Source organism: Vicia villosa, unplaced genomic scaffold (genome assembly GCF_029867415.1).
Source record: "Vicia villosa cultivar HV-30 ecotype Madison, WI unplaced genomic scaffold, Vvil1.0 ctg.000024F_1_1, whole genome shotgun sequence".
In the NCBI taxonomy this organism is placed as follows: Eukaryota; Viridiplantae; Streptophyta; class Magnoliopsida; order Fabales; family Fabaceae; genus Vicia; species Vicia villosa.
The window spans coordinates 1,676,997-1,703,068 of record NW_026704956.1 but is presented as its reverse complement, the minus strand read 5'-3'; the positions used below and the strand labels follow the sequence as shown (position 1 = coordinate 1,703,068).

Here is a 26,072-nt window from a genome sequence, read left to right as displayed (position 1 = left end):
GTTTTGTATATTGCTGTACCTCAACATTTGCCCCCATTCTCTTAATCCTAATTGCTTTTGCTTCACATTCATCTGCATACTTTATTAGGTCATAAACTCACAATCATTCATCAAATAAACATCAAAAGCATGAGATCAAGGATCATGGAACAAAATATGGTTTGACTTGGTTTGGAATGTCTACATCATGCAAGCTTAATTCAAATGGAATTCTCTATGAACATGGATCCAAGGGATTATGATTTTGGCTCATGGTCACTATGGACATCTTTCTCATCACCATACAAGGTTATCCTTCATCAAAAGTTTTCAGAGGTCAAGAATTAGGGATTATTTCCCTATACTTGGGTTTGACAAACCAATTGAATTAGGGATTATTAATGGTTTGATCAGACAATTGTGATTGCTTCTCTTTTTCTATTCATGGTATAGAGTGTTCCTGAACATCACTCAATCTTCACTAAACATTTCCTCACCTTCCCCTTTGCTATGCGGAAATTTGAGGCTTATCGAAAATCCCAGCTAACACCAATTACATGTCCTTGTGTTGTGATTGTGTTTTTTATTTTTCACTATGTCAGTTTTTCCTAACAATAATTGCCCAAGTTTTTCTTTCCTCTAAAAAAACCTTAACGCTTCCCACTGACTAGCAGTAGAAAAAGTGATACATGCAATACAATCCTCGTCAAAGGATTAACAATTACCTCATCACGAGAACCAACGATTTAACCAAATATTGGATTCCGTCTTGTTGCGGGCATATATACTTTGATCTCAGCGGCCAACAAAGAGTCATTCATCAAGGCTTAATGTTTATAGTCTAAGATCAGCATTGAATGATCGCCGATCAAACCATCACCTTGAGCAGATAGAGAGGGATCAAAACACATCCTCAAGCGTTTGTCAAGTCGGGGAGCCACAAGGATCCCCATGATTTGTGCTACATTCTATACGTCGTCGTCACTACGACAATTTTGTCTCCTCCACCTCATCCAATGAGAATTAGCACATTAGAGCAACTTGTTCCTTGTGACATTGGAGACATAATTGACCATCGAATAACCTCAACTAGAAAATCATTTAAACTCCAGATCAAGAGTTTTCCAGCCTCAACTAGCATGTGGAGAACATTGAAGGAGTCATATGATATCAAGTTATTAAAGGTTCTATGAAGTGCATGTTATTCGCCTTAACTATCAAGGAAGATGCGATGACATGGTTCAAAAGCCTGCGACCCAAATTATGTTTGTAGTTTACTACCGATTTCGCGACATTTAGTCAAAACCCAAAAACCAACCACTTTGAAACTACATCGATGTGTGTACAAACATAAAATTCAAAGAAGGAGACATCCAACTCCTACTATCAATCTCCAGTATCAATGTGGTTACCTGAAGGAAATAAAAGCCATAATAAAATATAAATGGATTACAAACTTAAGTAAAAAAATTACCCGGAACTCTAGTTGTCTCTAATAAATTGTCATATATTTTTATAAAATACTTTTAAAACATGGATCAATTAAAAAAAACACCATGCAAGTGCAACCAATAAGTGAGTTTCACTTCCTAAAGAGTTCAACACTATGTTCTTACCACAAAATACTGAAATTATATTGCCAAGTTATGATTTATAATTGTAGCTAGCCCTAGTATTGTACTACTAGCTAGTGATAAAACTTGAAATATTTCTACAATAACACAAATCTCTTCTTAATTTATAAGAAGCTACAATATTTTCACGTATGAGTTCTGATTTTTGTCTCAAAATTGAAGTATTTATGGATCATGCGACCAATCACAGCTCATTCAAAAAACTACAAGCGTTTGAAAGACCAAACCCAAGTGCCAACATAAAATATCAAAACAACAATTTGCTGGAACGTCCTCGTGATTTGCTTTAGTTTTTGCTGTAATGAATATTTGATAAAACGAACTAATAATAATAATTGAATAGATATTAAATTATGGAAATATCTCACATAAATCAGAGTGGCGCAGCGGAAGCGTGGTGGGCCCATAACCCACAGGTCCCTGGATCGAAACCAGGCTCTGATAAATTTGTATATTTTTTTCCAATTTTTGTTCTATTAACGACATGTATGCTACCACCGTTTCTTATATTATACACCGTTATTGATATTTGATACAATACGAGACGTGCAGAAAGTGAAGATTAGTTTCGGTGATTTTTCCATTACTTTTGAATACTTTAATTAAAATAATACAATACAATAATACTATATACAGCAATTCGCATACATACATATAATTTCTAGAAATCATATAAACCGAATAATGAAAATCTTGAATTTTAACTACATTGTTTAATAGAAAAAGTAATGAATACTATATCATTTTTATATTAAACTGTCCAATAATAGGGATGTCAACGAGGCAGATATTGTTCGGAGGATGCTTCTCCACTCCCCGCCCCGCTCCCAAATTTAGTCCCCATTCCCATCCCCAATCTCCACCACGGGGGAATATTTCCCTCCATCCCCATCCCCACAGATCCCCACGGATATCCACGGAGATCGAATCCTAAGAAAATTTCTACACTTTTTGATCAAAATTTCACTAATAAATAGTAACATATCTTCTTGCTACCGTGCTTCCACTAATTTACTACCACAATACTGATGTCGTCCAGCGCAAGTGGTTGATTATATGTGACAAATCTATAACTTCTAATGACTCTTCATTTTCTAATACATTGGAAAATTATATAATTATATAATATATAAAATATATAAATTAACATATATCTTCGGAGTCGGGGAATCCACGGGGACGGAGGATACTTTCCCAATCCCCGCCCCAAAGTGTTATCGGGGGAACTTTTCCCTCCATCCCCATCCCCACGGGGAAAAAAATCCCCAACTTCGGATCTCCGCACAGATATTCTCCACAGGGATCCCCATTAACAGATGCAATTGACATCCCTATCCAATAATAGTGTTAAACTGTAGAAGCACACTATGATTCTTGATAATTTTTTTTAATAAAACAACTTTGCACAGTAATTCGCATATATGCATAGAGCTTTTTTTATAAAAAATAATAATTAACATACACATAAATTAAAATCATTGAATTTTAACTATATTATTTAATCGAAAAATAATAAATATTTTATCACTTTCGTAATATACACACATACTAAGGGGGAAAATAGGCACTTTCACACTCAATGGTAGTAAAAAAAAAAGAAGAAAACACTCTAGCATATTTATTGTAGAAAAAGTGGTAAAGAAATAAACTGACACTATAAAGATGTATTCTCAATGTGATGAGAAGTGAAAAAAGAAAACTCATATCATTAATAAACATGAAAAATATTTTTGTATATACCATCGTGTATGCTTTATAGTTGAATCAGCTATGCTATGCTTACATACAAACACCGTATGCCTTACATTGGTTTTGTGATGCACAAATTTCAAAATAGCCAAAAAAAAACTATTATAAAAATAATGAGTATGTATTTTTAGTATAAAATACAGTGTAAATGTCATAAGCAGGTGTACAAATATCATTTCTCATAGTTGAATATAGGGAATGCGACTTTTTTATAGATATAATTAGAGTTAAATGATATATAATGTTTATGGTGTAAGCTGTTTTTACTGGACCAGGATCCTCTCCAGTGCATTTGATGCTCTGCCCATTCCGCTGTTATCACAGCCACTCATTAATATTTTTCTCTTTTTTTAAAACAAAATTTTTTCATTTAATAATTTTTGAGCCATTAGATGAAGAACAGTAGCGATGGTTGAAGAGACAGAAGAGCAGAAGATCTATTTCCATTTTTACTCATTAAATCATATTTATTATACATAAATTTAAAGATATAATTTTATAAAAACAATATTTCGAAGTGATACAGCCGATATGATTAGAATGCTTGTATAAAATTTAAAATTGTGAATAGATGACCATTTAGTCTTATGCTTCTATAAAGAAGATTGGTAAAGAAAAAGTACGGACCAAATAACACTAACAAGACCCATATAGTGTTGGAAAAGTGAGTATTAATAAGGCTCTGTTTGGTAAAACTAGCTGATAGCTGATAAGCTAGCTGGTAACTGATGACTGATAGCTGATAGCTGGTGACTGGTAGCTGATGACTGAGAGCTGATAGCTAATAGCTGATAAGCTATTTTTAGTGTTTGGTAAATTAGCTTTTACATTCACTGATAAATGCATAATGACATAAAAGGACATTCAAAAAATAAATGCGAGTATCAATAAAAATAATTTTTATTCAATAAAAATAAACGCATTAATAATCAGATGCAAAATATTCTAAATATTATAAAATTAAACATAACAAAAAAAATATATAGTAAACATATAAATTTTGTAATTTAATTTAACAAAATAACTAAAATAATTATATTGTAATTTTCAATTCAGTTACATTAGTTTTTAATAATAATAATAATAAAATTAAGTTTATTGTCTAACATTCCACAGTAAAGCTGCAATACTATTATGAATTTCTTTCATCTTATTTGATCTCCGTGAACCCCCCTCCGGTCTTTCACTAGCTTGAGAATTATCAGCAGTATCTCGAAATTCATCATGAGGTACATAATTTGGATATTGCTCAAGAACATTAAACATTGCATCATCTTGTGAGTTGACCCTAATATAATTATGCAATGCAAAAGCAGCTATTATAACATCAATTTGGGTCTTAACAATAAATTGCGGCATTTTATTAAGTATTTTCCATCTTTTCTTCAACGCTCCAAATGATCTTTCTATATATACAACTTCTAAGATATGAATGTGTGCGGTTGAAGACTTCTTGAGCATTATTTGGGGGCTCATGTTCAAATTGAGATTGATGATACCTTATCTTGAGATGAGGCACCAAATATCCTTCTCTATCAGGGTATCCCTTGTCGACTAAATAATATCTACCTGTTAAAAAGAAAATAATAATAATAAAATAAACTTATTTAAAAAAATTGTTGTAGAAATACATGAGTATAATAATACCTTCAGGAGGCTTTGGAAAATTTAACGCAGGTGTGTTGATGGCATGAAGAAAACCGCGTGTGTCATGTGCTGATCCTTCCCATCCAACAGATATAAATGTGAAACACATATCAAAATCACAACAAGCCATGACATTGAAGGTGGGGATTCCTTTTCGACCTCTATAACGCATTTGATCAGCCTCAGAAATACATGCAGCTATATGAGTACCATCAATACATCCAATACAATCCTATTAAAAAGTAGATAAGTAAGTATCGATCATGATAAATATATATATAATGCACACACACTCCCAAATTTTTATTTACCTTAAAATAAGGCATGTACCGCTCATCATTAGCAATATGAGGTGGTACACATTGAAAAGTTGGATCCTTTGGTCTTATAATATCATGTGCTAGACCTCTGTAGCCTTTACTTCTACCACTAATTGCTTCCAAAACTTCGTGAAATACTCTACTAATAGTCTCGCTAGAATATTGAAACCGCTCTCTAACATCTCTATTTGAAGCGCCCATAGTAAGTGTATATACAAATATGTCCACCTTCTCTACAACTGTCATTCTCTTACTTGGCTGTAACCCATATTTTGTTTGTAAATCTTTACACAACTGTATAAATAAGTTTGAGTCCATTCTAAAGGCATTCATACATCAAACAGGGTGTCCATTCAATATCTCATTCATCCAATCTTGTCCTCTTTGAACGGAAGTCGTACATGGTTCCTTGTAAATATATTTATAGTAATATGCAGCAATTGCACTTAATGCATTTGATCTTATATTCCAATAAAGTGCTTATTTTTTTCTCTTTTTCTCTCTTTCAAAATCCATGATATGCCTACTAATAAACAAATATATTCAATATATTTATAGTAATATCTAAAAATTGCAATATAATAAAACCAAATCAAAATCATTATAATAAAAATATATATTCAATAAAACCAAATCATTCTAATAAACAAGACACAAATGAAACGAATCAAAAATCATTATAATAAAATCAAATCAAAATCAATATAATAAAATCAAACCAAAATCATTCTAATAAGCAAATCATTCTTATAATAAAATCTGAATGTAATAAAACAGAATTCAATATAATTATAGGCACAAACTCCATAAACTTAAAAAACAGATTACAAATTTATTTCTCTTTGGAATGCATGTATGTTAGCCAAATTTTTCTAGACTCATCATCCTCCATGTTTAAAAAAATCTCCCTTCTTGTTTCATTCTCAATCAAACAAGCAGCAAAGCACCATAATTCACTACCCTTTTCCAAAACACCTTCCATTACCATCCGATTTATAATAGACATTGTTGTAGCAATGGTAGAGCTTCCATTAACTTGTTTACTTGTATCACCATCAAATTGCATTATTTCCAATGCCTTATGAGATTGGGATATTAACGTTTCAATTTTACATCCTAGCTTTGCTGCCCCCCCCCCTGTATATTTTCTTTTACGATTTACCTTAATAGGTTTGTTAGCCACGTTTTGTGTTTGTTCAACTCTATTGGTACCTTCAACTTGACTTGGTACTTGTGTATCTCCAATACCTTGGTTTGGTACTTGTGTATCTCCAATACTTTGGCTTGGTACTTGGGTGCCTCTAACACCTTGTTTAGATACTTGAGTGCCACCTACTTCATTCAAATAATCAGACCAAAAAGAATTTTCTTCACGGAACAAATTTTCTAATTGGGAGGCATGTCGTCTGTATTCTGCATAAACATGTTCTCCTCCATCACTTTCATAATGATGGTTGTCTTCTCCATCACTTTCTTTATCCTCTTCCCCGCCATTAAAATGTTCTACAGGTTCCACAAAATCAGGATTCACAGAGGGTGCAACAACTTCTTCGCCGCTTGCATTACTATCATCAAAAAGTTGATTCCAGTATTCCTCAATTGAAGGATCTATTGATTTATTACGAAATTTTTTAGCCTCAGGTTTCTCCTACACACAAATAAAAGTTAACCATTAACCTTAAGATCTTATATTAAATTATTTTAATTTTACATTAACTACAAATATTTTTTGTAAAAAACTAACCTTAATTTTTCTATCCCACCACTCATTTAAACAACTAAGCTTTCCTGTAATAGGATCCCATCCTAGGCCAGTTTCACTAGAAACTTCCTAATGCGCCAGTCACTTTTCGTAAAATCAAATTTATTCTTTAAAGATTTTTCTAAACATCTAATGTTGGTGGCAACTTCAAACTCTTTGCTAATCTCCTTCCATTTAAATGATCCACGCCCGTTCTTTCTAATAAACTTGATACAAATGTCACAAAATATCTTTTCATTCTCAGTTGTCCATTTAAATTTGGTTGCTTCCATTTTATCTTTACTTGAAGCCATCTTATAAATTTAACAACACACAATAATAAAGATTAGTGTTTTTGGATTATAGGAATTGAAAAAAAAGTTGTACAAGCAAGTCACAACAAAATCTCAATACATCCAAAACATCTCATTCTCATTCAAGCAAATAAATCAATAAATCAATATTTTGTAAACCATATCATTTCATCTATTCATCATTATTAATAAAAATATAAAATTGGGATTTAGGATTTTTTTACAAATCATGAATCAAACAACTATTTTACAAAAAAATGAAACAATCACATACCATAACAGTATTTCAAACAACAATATATTGAAGTATAAGAGAAAAAATAATCAGTTTAAGAGATATGAAGATACCTGGATGCTTTAGAGAATGAGAATGGAGAAATGATGACCGAAAACTACCAAAGAACAAAATGGAAGATGATTGTATCGTGAAACACATATCAGTAGAAATAATGACTAACCTTTCTTATTCCCTCAATTAAAACACAATTAATTTAATTTAAATCACAATAAAATATAAAGGGTAAAAATGTGTTTTTAATAAAATACTGAGGGCACAAATGGAAGAAAAGATGACAAGCTAAAAGCTAAAAGCTAAGCTTTTGAGAAAAAAGTCAAAAGCTAGTAAGAAAAGCTACAAGCTACAAGCTAAATGACAGTTACCAAACAGAGCTTTTTTATTGATACGAGCTGAAAAGATCCATGCTAAAAGCTACTTTTTGTGTGTTACCAAACAGACTCTAAATGACAGTTTCTTTATGGATCTCAACCTTCTTGGAAATCTTCACTGAAATTTTAAAAATGTCCTTATATTAAAAAAATTGGTTTCGGATGTGCACTTCCGAAAACACTTTTTTTTTTTTTTTAAAAATGTGATTTCGGAGATGCACTTCCGAAAACACTTTTTTTTCCAGAAAAAAGGTGACTTCGGAGATGCACTTCCGAATTCACCCCCTTGGAATATTTCGGAGATGCACTTCTGAAATATTGTCTGATACAAAAAACATAAAATAAACGAACAACGCTTCGATTTATCATAAAGCATCAAAATTACAAAGATTATGTTAGAACAAGATTTGTTCTGATCAATTATCTTAGTTTTGATGATAACAATAATATGAATTTTGCTTAAGATAATATGGTACTCTAATCCAATGCAATTTCCTTTTCAGGAAATATATATAGAGTACGCATAATTCAGCGCTCAGAAGTTTTGTCTCAAGGGTTCAGCATGCAACATCAGAACATGGTCTGGCAAGACATCAGAAGATGGTCGAAGCAGAATCAGAACATGGGTCTATGGAAGCATCAGAAGAACAAGAGAACAGAAGCACTGAAGTTCTGATGGTATCACGCTCAGAAGCACTTCAAGGTCAGAAGATCAGAAGATGCTATGCACCAAGCTGTTTGACTCTGATGATATTCAAACGTTGTATTCACAAACATCAGATCAGAAGAAAGTACAAGTGGCAAGCTACGCTGACTGACAAAAGGAACGTTAAAAGCTACTAAAGGCTACGTCAGTAGACACAGCGTGAACAAGGCTCGAGGTAGTTGACAAAAGCGTATAAACATTAAATGCGATGCTGTACGGAACACGCAAAGCATTAAATGCACTCAACGGTCATCTTCTCCAACGCCTATAAACATGAAGTTCTGATGAGAAGCAAGGTTAACGATCCTGAACAAAACAACGTCTATCAACTTGCTGAAACTCTGTTCAAATTCAAAGCTCAGAATCTTCATCTTCATCAAAGCTCACTACATTGCTGTTGTAATATATTAGTGAGATTAAGCTTAAACGTTAAGAGAAATATCACAGTTTGTGATTATTGCTTTTAAGAAGCATTTGTAATACTCTTAGAATTGATTACATTAAGTTGTAAGGAACTAGAGTGATCGTGTGGATCAGAATACTCTAGGAAGTCTTAGAGGTTTTCTAAGCAGGTTGTAACTAGAGTGATCGTGTGGATCAGTATACTCTAGAAAAGTCTTAGAGGGTATCTAAGCAGTTGTTCCTGGAGTGATCAGTGTGTGATCAGAAGACTCTGGAAGACTTAGTTGCTGACTAAGTGGAGAACCATTGTAATCCGTGCGATTAGTGGATTAAATCCTCAGTTGAGGTAAATCATCTCTGCGGGGGTGGACTGGAGTAGTTTAGTTAACAACGAACCAGGATAAAAATAACTGTGCAATTTATTTTTATCTGTCAAGTTTTTAAAACTACACTTATTCAAACCCCCCCCTTTCTAAGTGTTTTTCTATCCTTCAATTGGTATCAGAGCCTGGTTCTAAGGTGCAAGCACTTAACCGTGTTTAGAAAAGATTCAGGAAGAGAAAAACGCTTCAGTAAAAGATGGTTGATGAAAGTGAAAAGTCTACACCTGCATCTACATCTGGCTCTGCTGAGCAATACAACGGTAACAATGGTTATACTAGACCGCCGGTATTTGATGGTGAAAACTTTGAATACTGGAAAGATAAACTGGAAAGTTACTTTCTTGGTCTAGATGGTGATCTATGGGATCTTCTGATGGATGGTTACAAACATCCAGTGAATGCCAGAGGCGTAAAGCTGACAAGGCAAGAAATGAATGATGATCAGAAGAAGCTTTTCAGGAATCATCATAAATGCAGAACTGTTTTGCTGAATGCTATCTCTCATGCTGAGTATGAGAAGATATCTAACAGGGAAACGGCCTATGACATATATGAGTCCTTGAAAATGACTCATGAAGGAAATGCTCAAGTCAAGGAGACTAAAGCTCTAGCTTTAATCCAGAAGTATGAAGCCTTCAAGATGGAGGATGATGAAGACATTGAAAAGATGTTTTCAAGATTTCAAACTCTTACTGCTGGATTGAGAGTTCTTGACAAGGGATACACCAAGGCTGATCACGTAAAGAAGATCATCAGAAGCTTACCCAGAAGATGGGGTCCTATGGTGACTGCATTCAAGATTGCAAAGAATCTGAATGAAGTTTCTCTGGAAGAGCTTATCAGTGCCTTGAGGAGTCATGAAATAGAGCTGGACGCAAATGAGCCTCAAAAGAAAGGTAAGTCTATTGCATTAAAATCTAATATCAAGAAATGCACTAACGCTTTTCAGGCTAGAGAAGAAGATCCTGAAGAATCAGAATCTGAAGAAGAAGATGAACTGTCCCTGATCTCCAGAAGGCTAAATCAACTCTGGAAGACCAAGCAAAGGAAGTTCAGAGGCTTCAGAAGTTCAAAGAAATTTGAACGTGGAGAATCTTCTGATGACAGAAGATTTGACAAGAAGAAGGTCATGTGCTATGAATGCAATGAGCCTGGACACTTCAAGAATGAATGTCCAAATCTTCAGAAGGAAAATCCCAAGAAGAAGTTTCATAAGAAGAAAGGTCTTATGGCAACCTGGGATGAGTCAGAAGATGATTCAGACTCTGAAGATGAGCAGGCCAACTGTGCGCTGATGGCGACTGAAGATGACAGATCAGAATCTACATTAGAATCAGATTCTGAAGAGGTATTTTCTGAACTTACTAGAGATGAGTTAGTTTCCGGTCTAACTGAACTTCTGGAACTCAAGTCTCAGATTAGTCTCAAATACAAAAAGTTGAAAAAGCTATTTGAATTTGAAACAAAGAAGCTTGAGTTGGAGAATTCTGAATTAAAAGAAAAACTTTTAAAATTATCCAATAATGTTGGATCTCCTTCTGATTCAGAAAAATCCACTCCTAGTCTAAACCATATTCTGAAAGAATATGATTTAAGTTTCAGGAAGTTCTTATCTAGAAGTATTGGCAGAAGTCAGCTAGCTTCTATGATATATGCTGTGTCTGGAAACAAAAGAGTTGGTATTGGTTTTGAGGGTGAAACCCCATACAAACTTGAACCTGTTGATGAAATGAAATTCACATACAAGCCATTGTATGATCAGTTCAAGTATGGCCACTCCCATGATATTAGGCACACTTCACATGCTCAAAGTTTTCACATAACACACACCAAAAGGCATGTAACACAACCTAGGAAATATCATGAAACTCACATTAAAAATTATCATGTTGTTCCTCCTATTGCTTACAATGTTAAACCCAAGTTCAATCAGAACTTGAGGAAATCTAACAAGAAAGGACCCAAGAAAATGTGGGTACCAAAGAAAAAGACTATTTCTTTTGCAGATTCTCTTGGCGACAAAGAAGATAAAAGTCAACATGACATGTCTCCTGGACTCAAGTTGGTCTCAACACTTGAAGGGAAGAAAGATTGTCTTCCAAGTTCTGGTTCTTAAATCTGTTGAAGAAACTATGTTCGTAGGATATCAGAAAAGAAAGTTTATTAGTCTTGGAACCATCTGTTTTGTTTGTCTCTAAAGCATTGATGTTTCGTTCTTGATTATTCTGAATGCTCTAAATGCTACAGAATATACAATATTGAAACATTGATTGTAGAAGAATCAATCAATATCAGGTTTGATGATAAGCTTGGTTCTGAAAAACCAAAGCAGTTTGATAATTTTGCAGATTGGGATATTGATATATCAGAAGTTGCTGAGCCAAGAAGTAACGCATCAGAAGCAGAGCTTCTCAGAAGCAAAGAATCTGAAGATCAAGTATCAGCTTCTCTGGAGAATCTAAGCATTTCTGAAGAACCATCTGTCAGAAGATCATCCAGACTCATCTCTGGTCATTCAGAAGATGTCATTCTTGGAAAGAAAGATGATCCAATCAGAACAAGAGCATTCCTTAAGAACAATGCAGATTGTCAATTAGGTCTTGTATCTTTGATCGAGCCAACTTCTGTTGATCATGCTCTAGAAGATCCAGACTGGATAATTGCTATGCAAGAAGAACTGAATCAGTTTACAAGGAATGATGTTTGGGATCTTGTTCCTAGACCAGATGGATTCAATATAATCGGCACAAAATGGGTCTTCAGAAACAAGCTTAGTGAGAAAGGTGAAGTGGTAAGGAACAAAGCCAGACTGGTGGCTCAGGGTTATAGTCAGCAAGAAGGGATTGACTATACAGAAACCTTTGCACCAGTGGCCAGGTTAGAATCTATTCGTCTATTAATTTCATTTGCCACTCAACATAACATCACTCTCTATCAAATGGATGTTAAGAGTGCCTTCTTAAATGGTTATATAGATGAAGAAGTTTATGTCCATCAACCTCCTGGTTTTGAAGACTCTATGTCTCCTAATCATGTTTTTAAATTAAAGAAATCGTTATATGGATTGAAACAAGCTCCCAGAGCTTGGTATGAACGCTTAAGTTCCTTCCTTCTGGATAATGGTTTCACTAGAGGAAAAGTGGACACTACTCTCTTTTGTAAAACTTTTAAAAGGGATATTTTAATTTGTCAAATATATGTAGATGATATTATCTTTGGAACATCTAATGCTACACTTGGAAAGGAGTTTGCTGAGTCTATGCAGGATGAGTTTGAAATGAGCATGATGGGAGAACTCAAGTATTTCCTTGGAATACAAATAAATCAAACATCAGAAGGAACGTATGTTCACCAAACCAAGTATGTGAAGGAACTTCTGAAGAAGTTTAATCTTCTAGACTGCAAAGAAGCCAAAACTCCTATGCATCCAACATGCATCCTAGGTAAGGATGAGGTAAGTAAGAAGGTAGATCAGAAGTTATACAGAGGTATGATTGGATCTCTTCTATATTTGACTGCTTCTAGACCTGACATTCTGTTCAGTGTTTGTTTGTGTGCTAGATTCCAATCAGATCCTAGAGAATCTCATTTAACTGCTGTTAAGAGAATTCTAAGGTATCTGAAAGGTACTACTAATGTTGGCTTAGTTTACAGAAAATCTAAAGAATACAACTTAGTAGGATTCTGCGATGCTGATTATGCTGGAGACAGAATTGAAAGAAAAAGTACTTCAGGAAGTTGCCAATTTCTTGGAAGTCATTTGATCTCTTGGTATAGCAAGAAGCAAGCAACTATTGCTCTATCAACGACAGAAGCAGAATATGTCGCTGCTGCTGGTTGCAGTACACAGATGCTCTGGATGAAGAGTCAGCTAGAAGATTATCAGATATTTGAGAGTAACATTCCTATATTCTGTGATAATACTTCTGCTATATGTTTATCTAAGAATCCTATTCTTCATTCAAAAGCTAAACATATTGAGATCAAACATCATTTCATAAGGGACTATGTTCAGAAGGGTGTTATATCTTTAAACTTTGTTGATACAGACCATCAATGGGCTGATATCTTTACAAAACCCCTGGCTGAAGATAGGTTTAAGTTCATTCTGAAGAACATCAGTATGGATTTATGCCCAGAATGAGAAGATGAGAAGTTCTTACGTATGAGTATCTTCTGAAATGAATGTGAATTTTTTTTTAATCAGAAGTTCTGATTGAAATCTTTTAGAAATTATGATTCTGTTATTACTAACGTTTCATTGTCTAAGTTGATTCAGAACCTCTTTTAAAGCAAAACAGCTGTAACGTTTTATCTCGGGATGGTAAACCTGTCGTTACTATTCATGGATAAGCGCGCGTGCAGTTGAAGGGACGCCGACCATAGGTAACTGTGCTAGTCACCTCATTTGTCTTTATTATCTCTCCTCATGTCACGTAACATTAAATGCTATTCATCATTCGTTTCATTTTATTCTTTTTTAAATTCTCTTCAAACGCTTCTCCTTCCCTCATATATGTTTTTTTTTACACTCTATCTGTGTTCTCTTTCTCTATCTCTTTGCATTCCTCATCAAGTTTTTCTCTCTCTCTCTCTCTCTCTCTCTTCCGTTTTCGTCTCTTGCTCAAACAAGTTTTTTCTTTCTTTTAAAAAATCCTAGCTCAAACCTAGCGTTCACCCTAAGCCTGTTGAAGATCTATGACTCAAAGGCGACAGATCTCTGCGTATCTCGGGATGGCTCTCCTAATACCTCTCAAGTCAGACCTCTTCTTTGATGTTGTTATCAACTTTCACCCAAAGACAGAAGAATTTCTTGAGTTATGGGAGGAGGTTAAGAATGATATTCTTAACTTCTATGTTAAGGGAAAGCCCCGTTTGCAACATTAGCTCTCTGTCTGTGAACTGTCCCTCTCTTCCTCTTTGGTCACTTGGATCTCTCCTACAGTGGAGGTTCTAGTCTGGAAGACAAGAGTCCACAGGGATTCTTGATGGGTTGACACAGAGCGTGTCCTGCTAGGGTGCTGTTTTTAATTTTTGTAGTCATTTCCTCTTGGGATGACTTTCTATGTATTTGCTAGGAATGTTTCTCATCTTGTTAAACATAGGAACCTTTTGTAATATCTTTTGATTATCAATGAAAAGTTTCTTTGTTTTTACATTCCAGTGATTTTATTTGTCGTGTTATTCATCTGAATTTTTTTTGAAATATTCTTTTTGATGTTATGACAAAAAGGGGGAGAAGATAAATGATAAATGATCTGATTAATCTATCAGTTGCTGGGTAAAGCTCCCACACATTCACTAACAAGAACTGCAAGTTCTATATGGTTTAAGTGTTTTGCAGGTATAAAGAAGTAAAGAGAATCTTCAAAGCAAAGCAAAACCATGGAAACTGAAGCAAGCCGAGTGCTGTCAAGCTTCAGAGATCAGAAGCACTGATAATAGAATTTGATCCATATTTGTCTATTTGATCTGACAAAATTCTATTTGCTCTGATACATTATTTTAGCCTATATGGCTCTGATACATATCATGTATTCGAATATATACTTTATGTTCTAACTCGTTCATGCTGACTTTTGTCGTTTAGTTTTTGTTCTGTAACATTTCAGGATGTAGAGATGCTCTGATGGTGCTCTGGTACATTCAACAATGTTCTGATACAAATCTAGCATGAAGTGATGTTGGTAGAAATTCAAAGCTCTGAAGCTATCCGAGGGAAGCAGAAATCAGAAGCTGCGAATGTTCTAAAAGATCCAGAAAACTCAAGTTCTGAAGCTGTCCTAAATGGAAGCAGAAATCAGAAGCTGTGAATGTTCAGAAGATCAAAGAAATTCAAGTTCTGAAGCTGTCCTAGATGGAAGCAGAAGTCAGAAGCTGTGAATGTTCAGAAGATCAAAGAAATTCAAGTTCTGAAGCTGTCCTAGATGGAAGCAGGAATCAGAAGCTGTGAGTGTTCTAGGGATCTAAGGAAATTCTAGTTCTGAAGCTGTCCAAATGGAAGCAGAAGTCAGAAGCTAGGAATTCTCTAAAGACAGAAGCTTATATGATCGTCTCTACCGAAATAATCAGGGAAGTCTTTTATTAAAGTTCTTCGAGTATTTATTTCAGGGGGAGATTATTTATCTCAGGGGGAGATTGTTAATCTCAGGGGGAGACATATTCATATGCTTATGCTATAGCTGTGTAATTTGTCTTTTGCCGTCTGCTCTTTCTGATCGCAAATTCATATCATTTATATATGTTTTTGTCATCATCAAAAAGGGGGAGATTGTTAGAACAAGATTTGTTCTGATCAATTATCTTAGTTTTGATGATAACAATAATATGAATTTTGCTTAAGATAATATGGTACTCTAATCCAATGCAATTTCCTTTTCAGGAAATATATATAGAGTACGCATAATTCAGCGCTCAGAAGTTTTGTCTCAAGGGTTCAGCATGCAACATCAGAACATGGTCTGGCAAGACATCAGAAGATGGTCGAAGCAGAATCAGAACATGGGTCTATGGAAGCATCAGAAGAACAAGAGAACAGAAGCACTGAAGTTCTGATGGTATCACGCTCAGAAGCACTTCAAGGTCAGAAGATCAGAAGATGCTATGCACCAAGCTGTTTGACTCTGATGATATTCAAATGTTGTATTCACAAACATCAGATCAGAAGAAAGTACAAGTGGCAAGCTACGCTGACTGACAAAAGGAACGTTAAAAGCTACTAAAGGCTACGTCAGTAGACACAGCGTGAACAAGGCTCGAGGTAGTTGACAAAAGCGTATAAACATTAAATGCGATGCTGTACGGAACACGCAAAGCATTAAATGCACTCAACGGTCATCTTCTCCAACGCCTATAAATATGAAGTTCTGATGAGAAGCAAGGTTAACGATCCTGAACAAAACAACGTCTATCAACTTGCTGAAACTCTGTTCAAATTCAAAGCTCAGAATCTTCATCTTCATCAAAGCTCACTACATTGCTGTTGTAATATATTAGTGAGATTAAGCTTAAACGTTAAGAGAAATATCACAGTTTGTGATTATTGCTTTTAAGAAGCATTTGTAATACTCTTAGAATTGATTACATTAAGTTGTAAGGAACTAGAGTGATCGTGTGGATCAGAATACTCTAGGAAGTCTTAGAGGTTTTCTAAGCAGGTTGTAACTAGAGTGATCGTGTGGATCAGTATACTCTAGAAAAGTCTTAGAGGGTATCTAAGCAGTTGTTCCTGGAGTGATCAGTGTGTGATCAGAAGACTCTGGAAGACTTAGTTGCTGACTAAGTGGATAACCATTGTAATCCGTGCGATTAGTGGATTAAATCCTCAGTTGAGGTAAATCATCTCTGCGGGGGTGGACTGGAGTAGTTTAGTTAACAACGAACCAGGATAAAAATAACTGTGCAATTTATTTTTATCTGTCAAGTTTTTAAAACTACACTTATTCAAACCCCCCCCCCCCTTTCTAAGTGTTTTTCTATCCTTCAGATTACACAACATGAAATTAAAGTTACATATTGTTAAACACGGGTAGTTGAGGATGAGACAACATTTTGATAACGTCGGCTCCCGATCTTTGAAGTTTCGCATTCAACTCGATCGGAACCTTCGAAGAAAATCGGTCAAAAGTTTTCCACATAACCGCTAAATCTTCGTCGTTGTTGACCTCAAATGCGGTGAACTAGACGTCTCCCTCGTCGTCAAGCGAAGGCGAGCGGTAATCAAGCTTGACAACCTTCCGATTTTCTGGGTATTGCAAGAGAGAGTTAAGCGACGTTATCAATTCCGCGAATGGCGTGTCGCGTGAGAAGCGAAATTGGAACGACATCTGGTAACACTGCTGAAGTAGAAAAAAGCTTTCTGTCTACTACTTCCATTGTGAGACCTTAATATCACAATGTCAAATCCAAGTTTACTAGCTTCACTTCGGACTCAAACAAGCAATTGTTCACGACAAGCAAAACTCATATCATTTGTAAATTGTTGTCGAACATCCACCGCAACAGTATTGGTTTTAACATCGTTAACCGGCTCTTTAGGCCCGTTATCAACGTTGACCTCTTCCGGAACTTCTAACTCACCGGCGACAATATTGTGCGAATGCATCATACCTACCATATGCAAAAATACAAAAATGTTGTTAAAGCTGTTTTTTTAATTTCTCCCAGACCTTATTTCGGAAGTGTATTTCCGAAATTTGTTAGGTGGTTTATTTCGGAAATGTACTTCTAAACTGACGCAGTTTTCTTCATCTTCAAATCAGCAATAATGTAGTGGAATAAGAGATTAAATGAAAAATGTTTACCTCAAATTGTAGTTTTTTATGCTCCCTTTAGTATGATCAACCACTTGAAACTTGATTTGGAGACGAAAAACAGATTGAAAATGGTGGAGGTTTTGGAGAGGGTTTATGTTTTGGTTTAGAGGAAACTGATGAAATAGTGAAGGAGGGAAAATTTTTATGAAGAGTTTTTTTCGGAGATGCATCTCCGAAAAAACACCTGACAGTTAAAATCCAACGTTTAATTTGAAATTTAAGTACTTTCGGAGATGCATCTCTGAAAAACACCACAAAATGAATGTTTTCGGGGATGCATCTCCGAATTCTAGAAAAATATGAAGAAAAAAATACTTCGGAGATGCATCTCCAAAACAGGGGTATTTTGGGATTTTCAGCAGGGGTTATCCCTATAGTGTAACACCCATTTTCTAACCCCAAATTATAATAAACAATACTCAGAGTAAGCATGCATAAAGGAAAAAGGGCGCCACATGTTGATTTCCAAAAAATGAAAATCCCAAAATAACATACATACAACATTCATAACATGCAAAGATCATATTGTAACACCACAATGTAAATCTCATACTTTCATACATTATGCATAAACGCTTGCAGAAACAATTGAATTGCTATTAAGAGTTTTAATGAATATATCCCATACTATATTCATCTACCAAATTCAAATTAACATTTCCAAACATACTATTTTGAAATCCACAATCTAGGCCACATAGCCTTAAAACAACATATCCAAGATATCAATCAGTACATGTGAATATCAAACAAAACATAGGAAATAGCAATATCCAAACATAAACATAAGTCTAAAGGAATCCCCCCCCAAGTGTTACATGATCAGAGCATATGACTCGCTACATAATTAATTCACGCCAATCATATTGCAAAATCACACAAACACAAATTCACACCGACATGTGCGACTCAAGTGTGACTCTATGCAATATGCATGTGGATCCCATCCGTTATCATTTCCGGTCATGCCGATTGTCTTTCCTCTATAGACTAGATAACCACCTCAAAAGCCTCATTACGTGTTAAGCTTTCAAATCTCATTTGGGGTTAGATTTGGGACAAGTAAATAACCTTCACGAGATTACCCAACGTTGCCACTTTCAAAGACTCATGCTTATATATGTGTGCAACAAAACAAGACTCATGCATTTAAGACGATCTCTCTATCTCTTAAACTACACAATCACATCTTTACAACTTTGCACAATATTACACAACATGACATTCAATCCAAATCTCAACACCAAATAGAATTTAGCAATCAATCACATAATTTATGATATTAACATCACATAACACATCTATGAACATTGACCATACACGATGCATCCATAACATACACACATAATTACATGTTATTCTCAGTTAACATCATAATTAAATTAAACAATTGCCAACCAATCCTACTCTATCATATAGACAATTATTTAAGCTTCAATATGCTTCAAACGGCACATAAAAATGAATTACGGATCAAAAGATACAACATTTTAATGTTTGGAAAAGTTTTACACTACAGGGTCCGCTTAGTGACCTCAAGAGCGCTTATGGACTTAGAATTTCAATAACCCCGCTTCAAGCGTCTAAAAACAATAACTTTTTCTCTTTGCAGCTCCGCTTAGCGGACTAGATCCACTTAGCGAGCTCCTTTTATTTTTGAAAAACAAACAGCATCCGCTTAGCGAGCCTGAGGCCGCTTAGCAGAACTGCAATTTCACAAAAAAACACAGCAACGTTCAGAACTGCGAAATGCACAATCCACTATTCCAAATCACTTCCAAACATCAATAAACATCAAATACAACCAGTATTAATCATTATTGAACCATAACATTCATCAAAACCGTGCTTAATCATGTAAATCCATATAAATTAGCACAAAAGTCAGGGCTTTCACATTTTCATGAAATTGCAAAGATTGGAGATAACACATACACAAACACATTACCCAATCATAGATTCTACAAGAATTTCGATTCTAACCCTTACCTCTAGCTCTTAATTCACCCTCTTCAGGAATCTACTTCCTCTTCTCTTTTATTCTTTATGCCTCTTTTCTCTTCTTTCTATCTTTCTATCTTTTCCTAGTTTAGGTTAAGTCATAAAATCTTCTTCTAACCCTCATTATCTCATTGGGCTTAACCCATATATCCACTATTCTCATTTCTAATTCAACTAAGCCCAGTAGCTAATTCTAATATAATTCTACCATTTATTAATTAGCTAAATAACATATTACCACACAATTAAATAATTATTACTCAAACAATAATTAAATAAAACACACAAACAATGATCAAATATCAAATAATCCTAATTAAATAAAATCTAATAAAAATAGGGTGTTACAACTCTGCCTCACTTACAAGATTTTTGGCCTCGAAAATTACCTCAAACAACTAACTCTGGATACGATTTCCTCATCTTACTCTGGATACAATTTCTTCACCTTATCCTCGAGTTCCCAAGTGATATTTTGCCATCGGCCACTCCACCCCATATCACTTTCACCAAAGCGATCTCTTTACCACGAAGCTTCTTCACCTCTCAATCTTCAATTCGCATAGGTGATGTATCAACCGTCAAGTTATCTCTTACTTGGACATCATTTAATTGAACAACATACGAAGGATCCACAATGTACCTCCTCAATTGAGACACATGGAACACATCATGAAGACTAGAAAGAGACGGTGGCACTGCAACCCAATTTCCTCCTTGTTCTAAAACACAAGACCTTAAAAGATCTTCAAGCGACTGAGTAGTCCTCTCCGATTGACCATCAGTTTGCGGATGATACGCCGAACTCAAATGCAACTTCGTACCCAAAGCACTTTGCAAACCTTCCCAAAATCTAGAAGTGAACCTTGGATCTCTATCCAAAACAATACTCGAAGGAATACCATGAAAACACACAATCCTCTCGATGTACAACTTAGCAAGTCTCTCCATTGAATAATCCATCCTCATCGGAATAAAATGATTTTCCAAGATGGTAGTTCAAACCAAAATCATAATCTTTCAAGAATTCCAACCATCTTCGTTGCCTCATGTTCAACTCTTTTTGATCAAACAAATACTTCAAACTCTTGTGATCATTAAAAACATAAAATCTTGATCCAAACAAATAATGCCTCCAAAGTTTCAAAACAAACACAATGGCGACCAACTCTAAATCATGCGTCGGATAATTCCTCTCATGAACTTTAAGTTTCCTTGAAGTATAAGCTACGACTTTCCCTTTTTGCATCAAAACCCTCCCAAACCCAATAAAGAAGCATCAGAATACACGACAAATGGTTCTAACGGATCCGGAAAAATCAAAATAGGAGTAGAAGTCAATCTTCTCTTAAGCTCTTGAAAATTCGCTTCACATTGTGAAGTCTAAATAAAATCTTGACCGTTCCTAGTCAACAACGTTAATGACAAAGATAACTTAGAAAATCCCTCAATGAACTTCCTGTAATAACCAGCCAAACCAAGAAAACTTCTAATCTCATAAACAGACTTAGGAGCTTCCCATTGAGATACAGCCTTAATCTTCGACGGATCAACTGAAATACCTCCACTTGAAATCACATGGCCAGGAAAACTCACTTCACTCAACCAAAACTCACACTTAGAAAACTTAGCAAACAACTTCTTCTCTTTCAACACCGATAACACAATTCTCAAATGCTCAGCATGATCATATTCACTCTTAGAATAGATCAAAATATTATCAATGAACACAACCACAAACTGATCAAGATAGTCATGAAAAATCCTATTCATATACTCCATAAATACACCAGGTGCATTAGTCACACCAACCAAACAGCATCAATGAATACTCATAATGTTCATACCTCGTTCTAAAAGCACTTTACTGAATATCCCCCGCTTTCACACGAATCTGATGATACCCAGATCTCAAATCAATCTTGCTAAATACACAAGCTGCAAGCAACTGATCCATCAAATTATCAATCCTCGGAAGTGGATACTTGTTATTAATCGTCACTTTGTTCAATTTCCTATAATCAACACAAATCCTCATAGAACCTTCCTTTTTCTTAACCAATAAAACAGGTGCCCCCCACGGCGATACACTAGGACGAATAAACTTATTTTCCAACAAATCCTCAAGTTGACACTTCAACTCATTCAACTCCGAAGCAGACATCCTATATGGAGTCATCGATACAGGACTAGTTCCAGGAACTAAATCAATCGAAAACTCAACTTCTCGTTCCGGCGGTAAATCACTAACATCTTCAGGAAATACCTCTGCAAAATCACAAACTGTCGGCAATTCCCCAATTGTTCTCTTCTCATGAACATCCAAAGTTGCCAACAACATAAACAACTCAGCTTCATCTTGCACAGATTCATCAACTTGCTTAGCAGATAAAAACAAATCTTCCTTAACACCAATCTCAGGAAAAATAACCGTCTTATCAAAACAGTTGATATACACACGATTAAACTCCAACCAGTTCATACCCAAAATCACATCAAGCTGCTCTAACGGAAGACAAACTAAATCAATCCCGAAATCTCTACCAAAGATACTCAATGGACAATTCAAACACACAAAAGAAGTAGAAACATAACACATAGCAAGTGTATCAATTGTAACACCCTTCTAAACCCCGCGGTAATTAAATAAATAATTCAGAGTAACATGAAAACAAGGGTGCCACAATTAAAATAAATCAATTTATCATAAGTCAATTGTTATGCTACGCTTAGGAACAAATCATCAAATTATCATAATCATGTTTCTACACAGTGGAACATTAAATCATACGGATTAAGTTTAACATCTTTAAAACTTATCATCCAAAACATCAAAACACAACCAGAGTTATAAACCATAAACTCTAAACATCACGTTCCCTAGTGTTACAATATCAGAGCATGACACTGACTCTATACTTAAACAAACTGGCTTATGAGCTATCCTCACCAAAGCCAAAAGCCGCTACTCGCCCATCTGAAAATGTCAACAGTAAGGGTGAGTCTCATCAAAATTAACAAATATTATTGCATCATAAATAATAACACATCATAGTTATATCATTCACCCAATCGTATTCATAAACAGACATTCAGACAAGTTTTATCATCATAAGCAACCAACCAACACATCATCAATAATTATAACAATGGAATACATCCAATCATGTTATAAAAGTATGCATATGTATGAACTGACACTATGTATATGGTACCAACATCATCAAATAGGAATAACCCATGACCGATCCAACATCATCAAGATACGGCCCTGCCAGCACAGATTCCACACAATGGGAATCATGCCCTTTACTGATCTAACACATCATCATGGATACAACATCATCAATGAATATGAATGAATGCAAACATATATGAACATACTTATACCATCGTCAAGTCAATGAGTAACATCATCCAATACTCAAACCATCATCATCATCATCAAAGTATGTTTATATACATTAGCATCATTCAAATACAATCAATCATCATTAAGAACATACACGTGTCCGCATCAATACTCATCATCATAATCATTCATAAGGAGCATACATGTATTCACATCATCCAAACAAAACAATCATCATTATACAATTCTCAACAATCATCACATCACATAATCATGTTTTCAAACACATCTTATATTGTCACAATTCATCATATATGTCAACAATACATCATCCATCAAACTAACAAATATTCACATCTTACTCATACCCTCGCATAGAGTATCTTATAAACTTCACCATCCAATTAAACAAATCATCATACGACTCACAATTTAAACATAGCATGTATCGTCATATTTCATTGTGTATGTCCACAACACATCATTCATCAAAACAAGCAAATCATGGTTTAAAATAATCAAAAGTTACACCTCATTTCCTCATTTAAACACATAGGTTATTTTATGAAGTTCATCATACTCGAAACGACACTCAAAATAGGCCAACGGTTCAAAAGATACATCATTTTCAAGTTTTGACAAGTTTCTACACAGCAAGGTTCGCTCAGCGACGCAAGGCAGAAGCGAATTCCTTCAGACCTCCGCTCAGCGGACCTCTAGCGACGTTAGACAGAAGCTAACTAGGTCGGGTCCTCCGCTCATCGGACCCCCCTCCGCTTAGCGGACCTGCAATTTTACCAAATCTCAAGTCTGCGACAGACCCTGCGATTTCACACATTCAAGCCCCAAAATCGACTCTAAGCACCAGATACAGTCAAACAATCACAAATTACATCATTATACATCATCATACATCAAAACAACACATTTTAATCCAACAATTCATGAAATGTCATCAATCATAACATCCCTAACCTAACATACAAATCAATTGACTCAAACGACATCCCTAATCAATATTATCATCTAAAAATGCGATAATAGATGCTAACCGGAGAGTCCCCCCTTACCTTAGTCGAAATTCTTGATAGGTCTCTCCCTCTACAGTTCCTCTTCACGTATAAGCTTCCCAATCTCTCGTCTCTTCTGTTATGCTTTTCACGTTCCTTTTTCCTTTCTCCCAATTCCTTATTATTTTATAAAATAACCTTTAATTAGAATAGGGCCTTTACTAACATAACACCCCCTCATTCCTTAACATCACACATGGCCCAACACCATAAACCATTCTTTTTTCCAATTAAATTCCACAAACCACCAATAATTCTAATTTTTAATTTAATTTCCGATTAAATTAAAATAATAAAATATGGGGTGTTACATCAATAACCATACTTCTACGCATATCAAATAACACAAAATTTAATCTCAATCCAAAGAAATGAAAGAATGCGTTGCACCGATATCAATAATAGTAATCAAAGGTGTACCATTAATAAAGCACGTACCTTGGATTAGCCTATCATCAGTAGTGACTTCCGCACCAGACAATGCAAACACTTTCTCTTTCACTTGCTCCTTCTTTGGTTTGTCACACTTGGTACTAATGTGACCTTGCTCTCTGCAATTTTAGCAAGTCACCTTTGAACCACTTCTACACTCGTGAGACTTGTGACCCACCTTGCGACACTTGAAACACGTCGCATCAGACTAAGGACATTCAGAAATACGATGTCCCTCAACACCACACCTATAGCACTTAACAGGGGTGTGAGATCCTCCCTCACTCGGTTTCTTGCCATTACCAGCTTTCTACTTTCCTTTACCATCATACGATTTCCCACGGAATTGACCTTTCTTCTCATTCATAGCCTTGTCGTGAGAAGAACTCTCCCTACTATCCTCATCATAAATACGAATCTTGTTAACCAACTCCGCAAAACGAGTAATCTGTTGGTAACCAATCGCCTTCTTGATATCAGGCCTCAAACCATTGACAAACTTCAAACACTTAGATCTCTCCGCATTCATAGTATTGTAATGAGGACAATACTTGACAAGCTCTTGAAATCTAGCAGTATATACAGCAACAGTACCATTTCCTTGTTTCAACTCAAGGAATTCCACCTCTTTCTTTCCACGACAATCTTCCGGAAAATAGTTTTCCAAGAATGCATCGCGAAAAAGATCCCAAGTAACCTGAATACCTTCCTCATCAAACCTATGAGCCATATTACCCCACCAATCCTCAGCTTCCTTCTCCAGCATGTGAGTACCAAACTGCACTCTCTGAGCATCGGTGCAATTCATAACTCGAAAGATCTTTTCAATCGCCTTCAACCAAGCTTGAGCTTTATCCGGTTCATGATCTCCCTCAAAAGTAGGAGGATTTTTCCACTGGAACTTCCCCAAAGCATGATACTCATCATCATCACCATTCCGATTTCCAGCATTAGCTTCAGGAATTTGACCAAGAGATCCAGCCAACATCCTTAATGCATCAGCAATGGCATCATTGTTCCTTCCAGCAACCACCGTCCTACGACAACTAACAACCAAAATAGACAAAACAATATTGATCATGTCAGATACACAAATCTAATACAACGGGAATAAGGACATTAACGACTATTGACCAACTAGTCGACCATGCTCTGATACCACTAATGTAACACCCTTTTTCTAACCCCAAATTATAATAAACAATACTCATAGTAAGCATGCATAAAGGAAAAAGGGCGCCACATGTTGATTTCCACAAAATGAAAATCCCAAAATAACATGCATACAATATTCATAATATGCAAAGATCATATTGTAACATCACAATGTAAATCTCATGCTTTCATACATTATGCATAAA

General features: G+C 35.3%; 1 non-coding gene and 1 pseudogene across 1 annotated transcript; one reads left to right on the top strand and one right to left on the bottom strand.

The window, feature by feature from the left end:
* The first annotated feature begins 1,985 nt into the window (after positions 1-1,985).
* Positions 1,986-2,057, top strand: TRNAM-CAU (transfer RNA methionine (anticodon CAU)). The gene has a single exon. It is a non-coding gene; the product is annotated as a tRNA-Met (tRNA).
* A 2,400-nt stretch (positions 2,058-4,457) lies between these two features.
* On the bottom strand, positions 4,458-25,441 carry LOC131622116 (uncharacterized; annotated as a pseudogene).
* Positions 25,442-26,072: the final 631 nt, after the last annotated feature.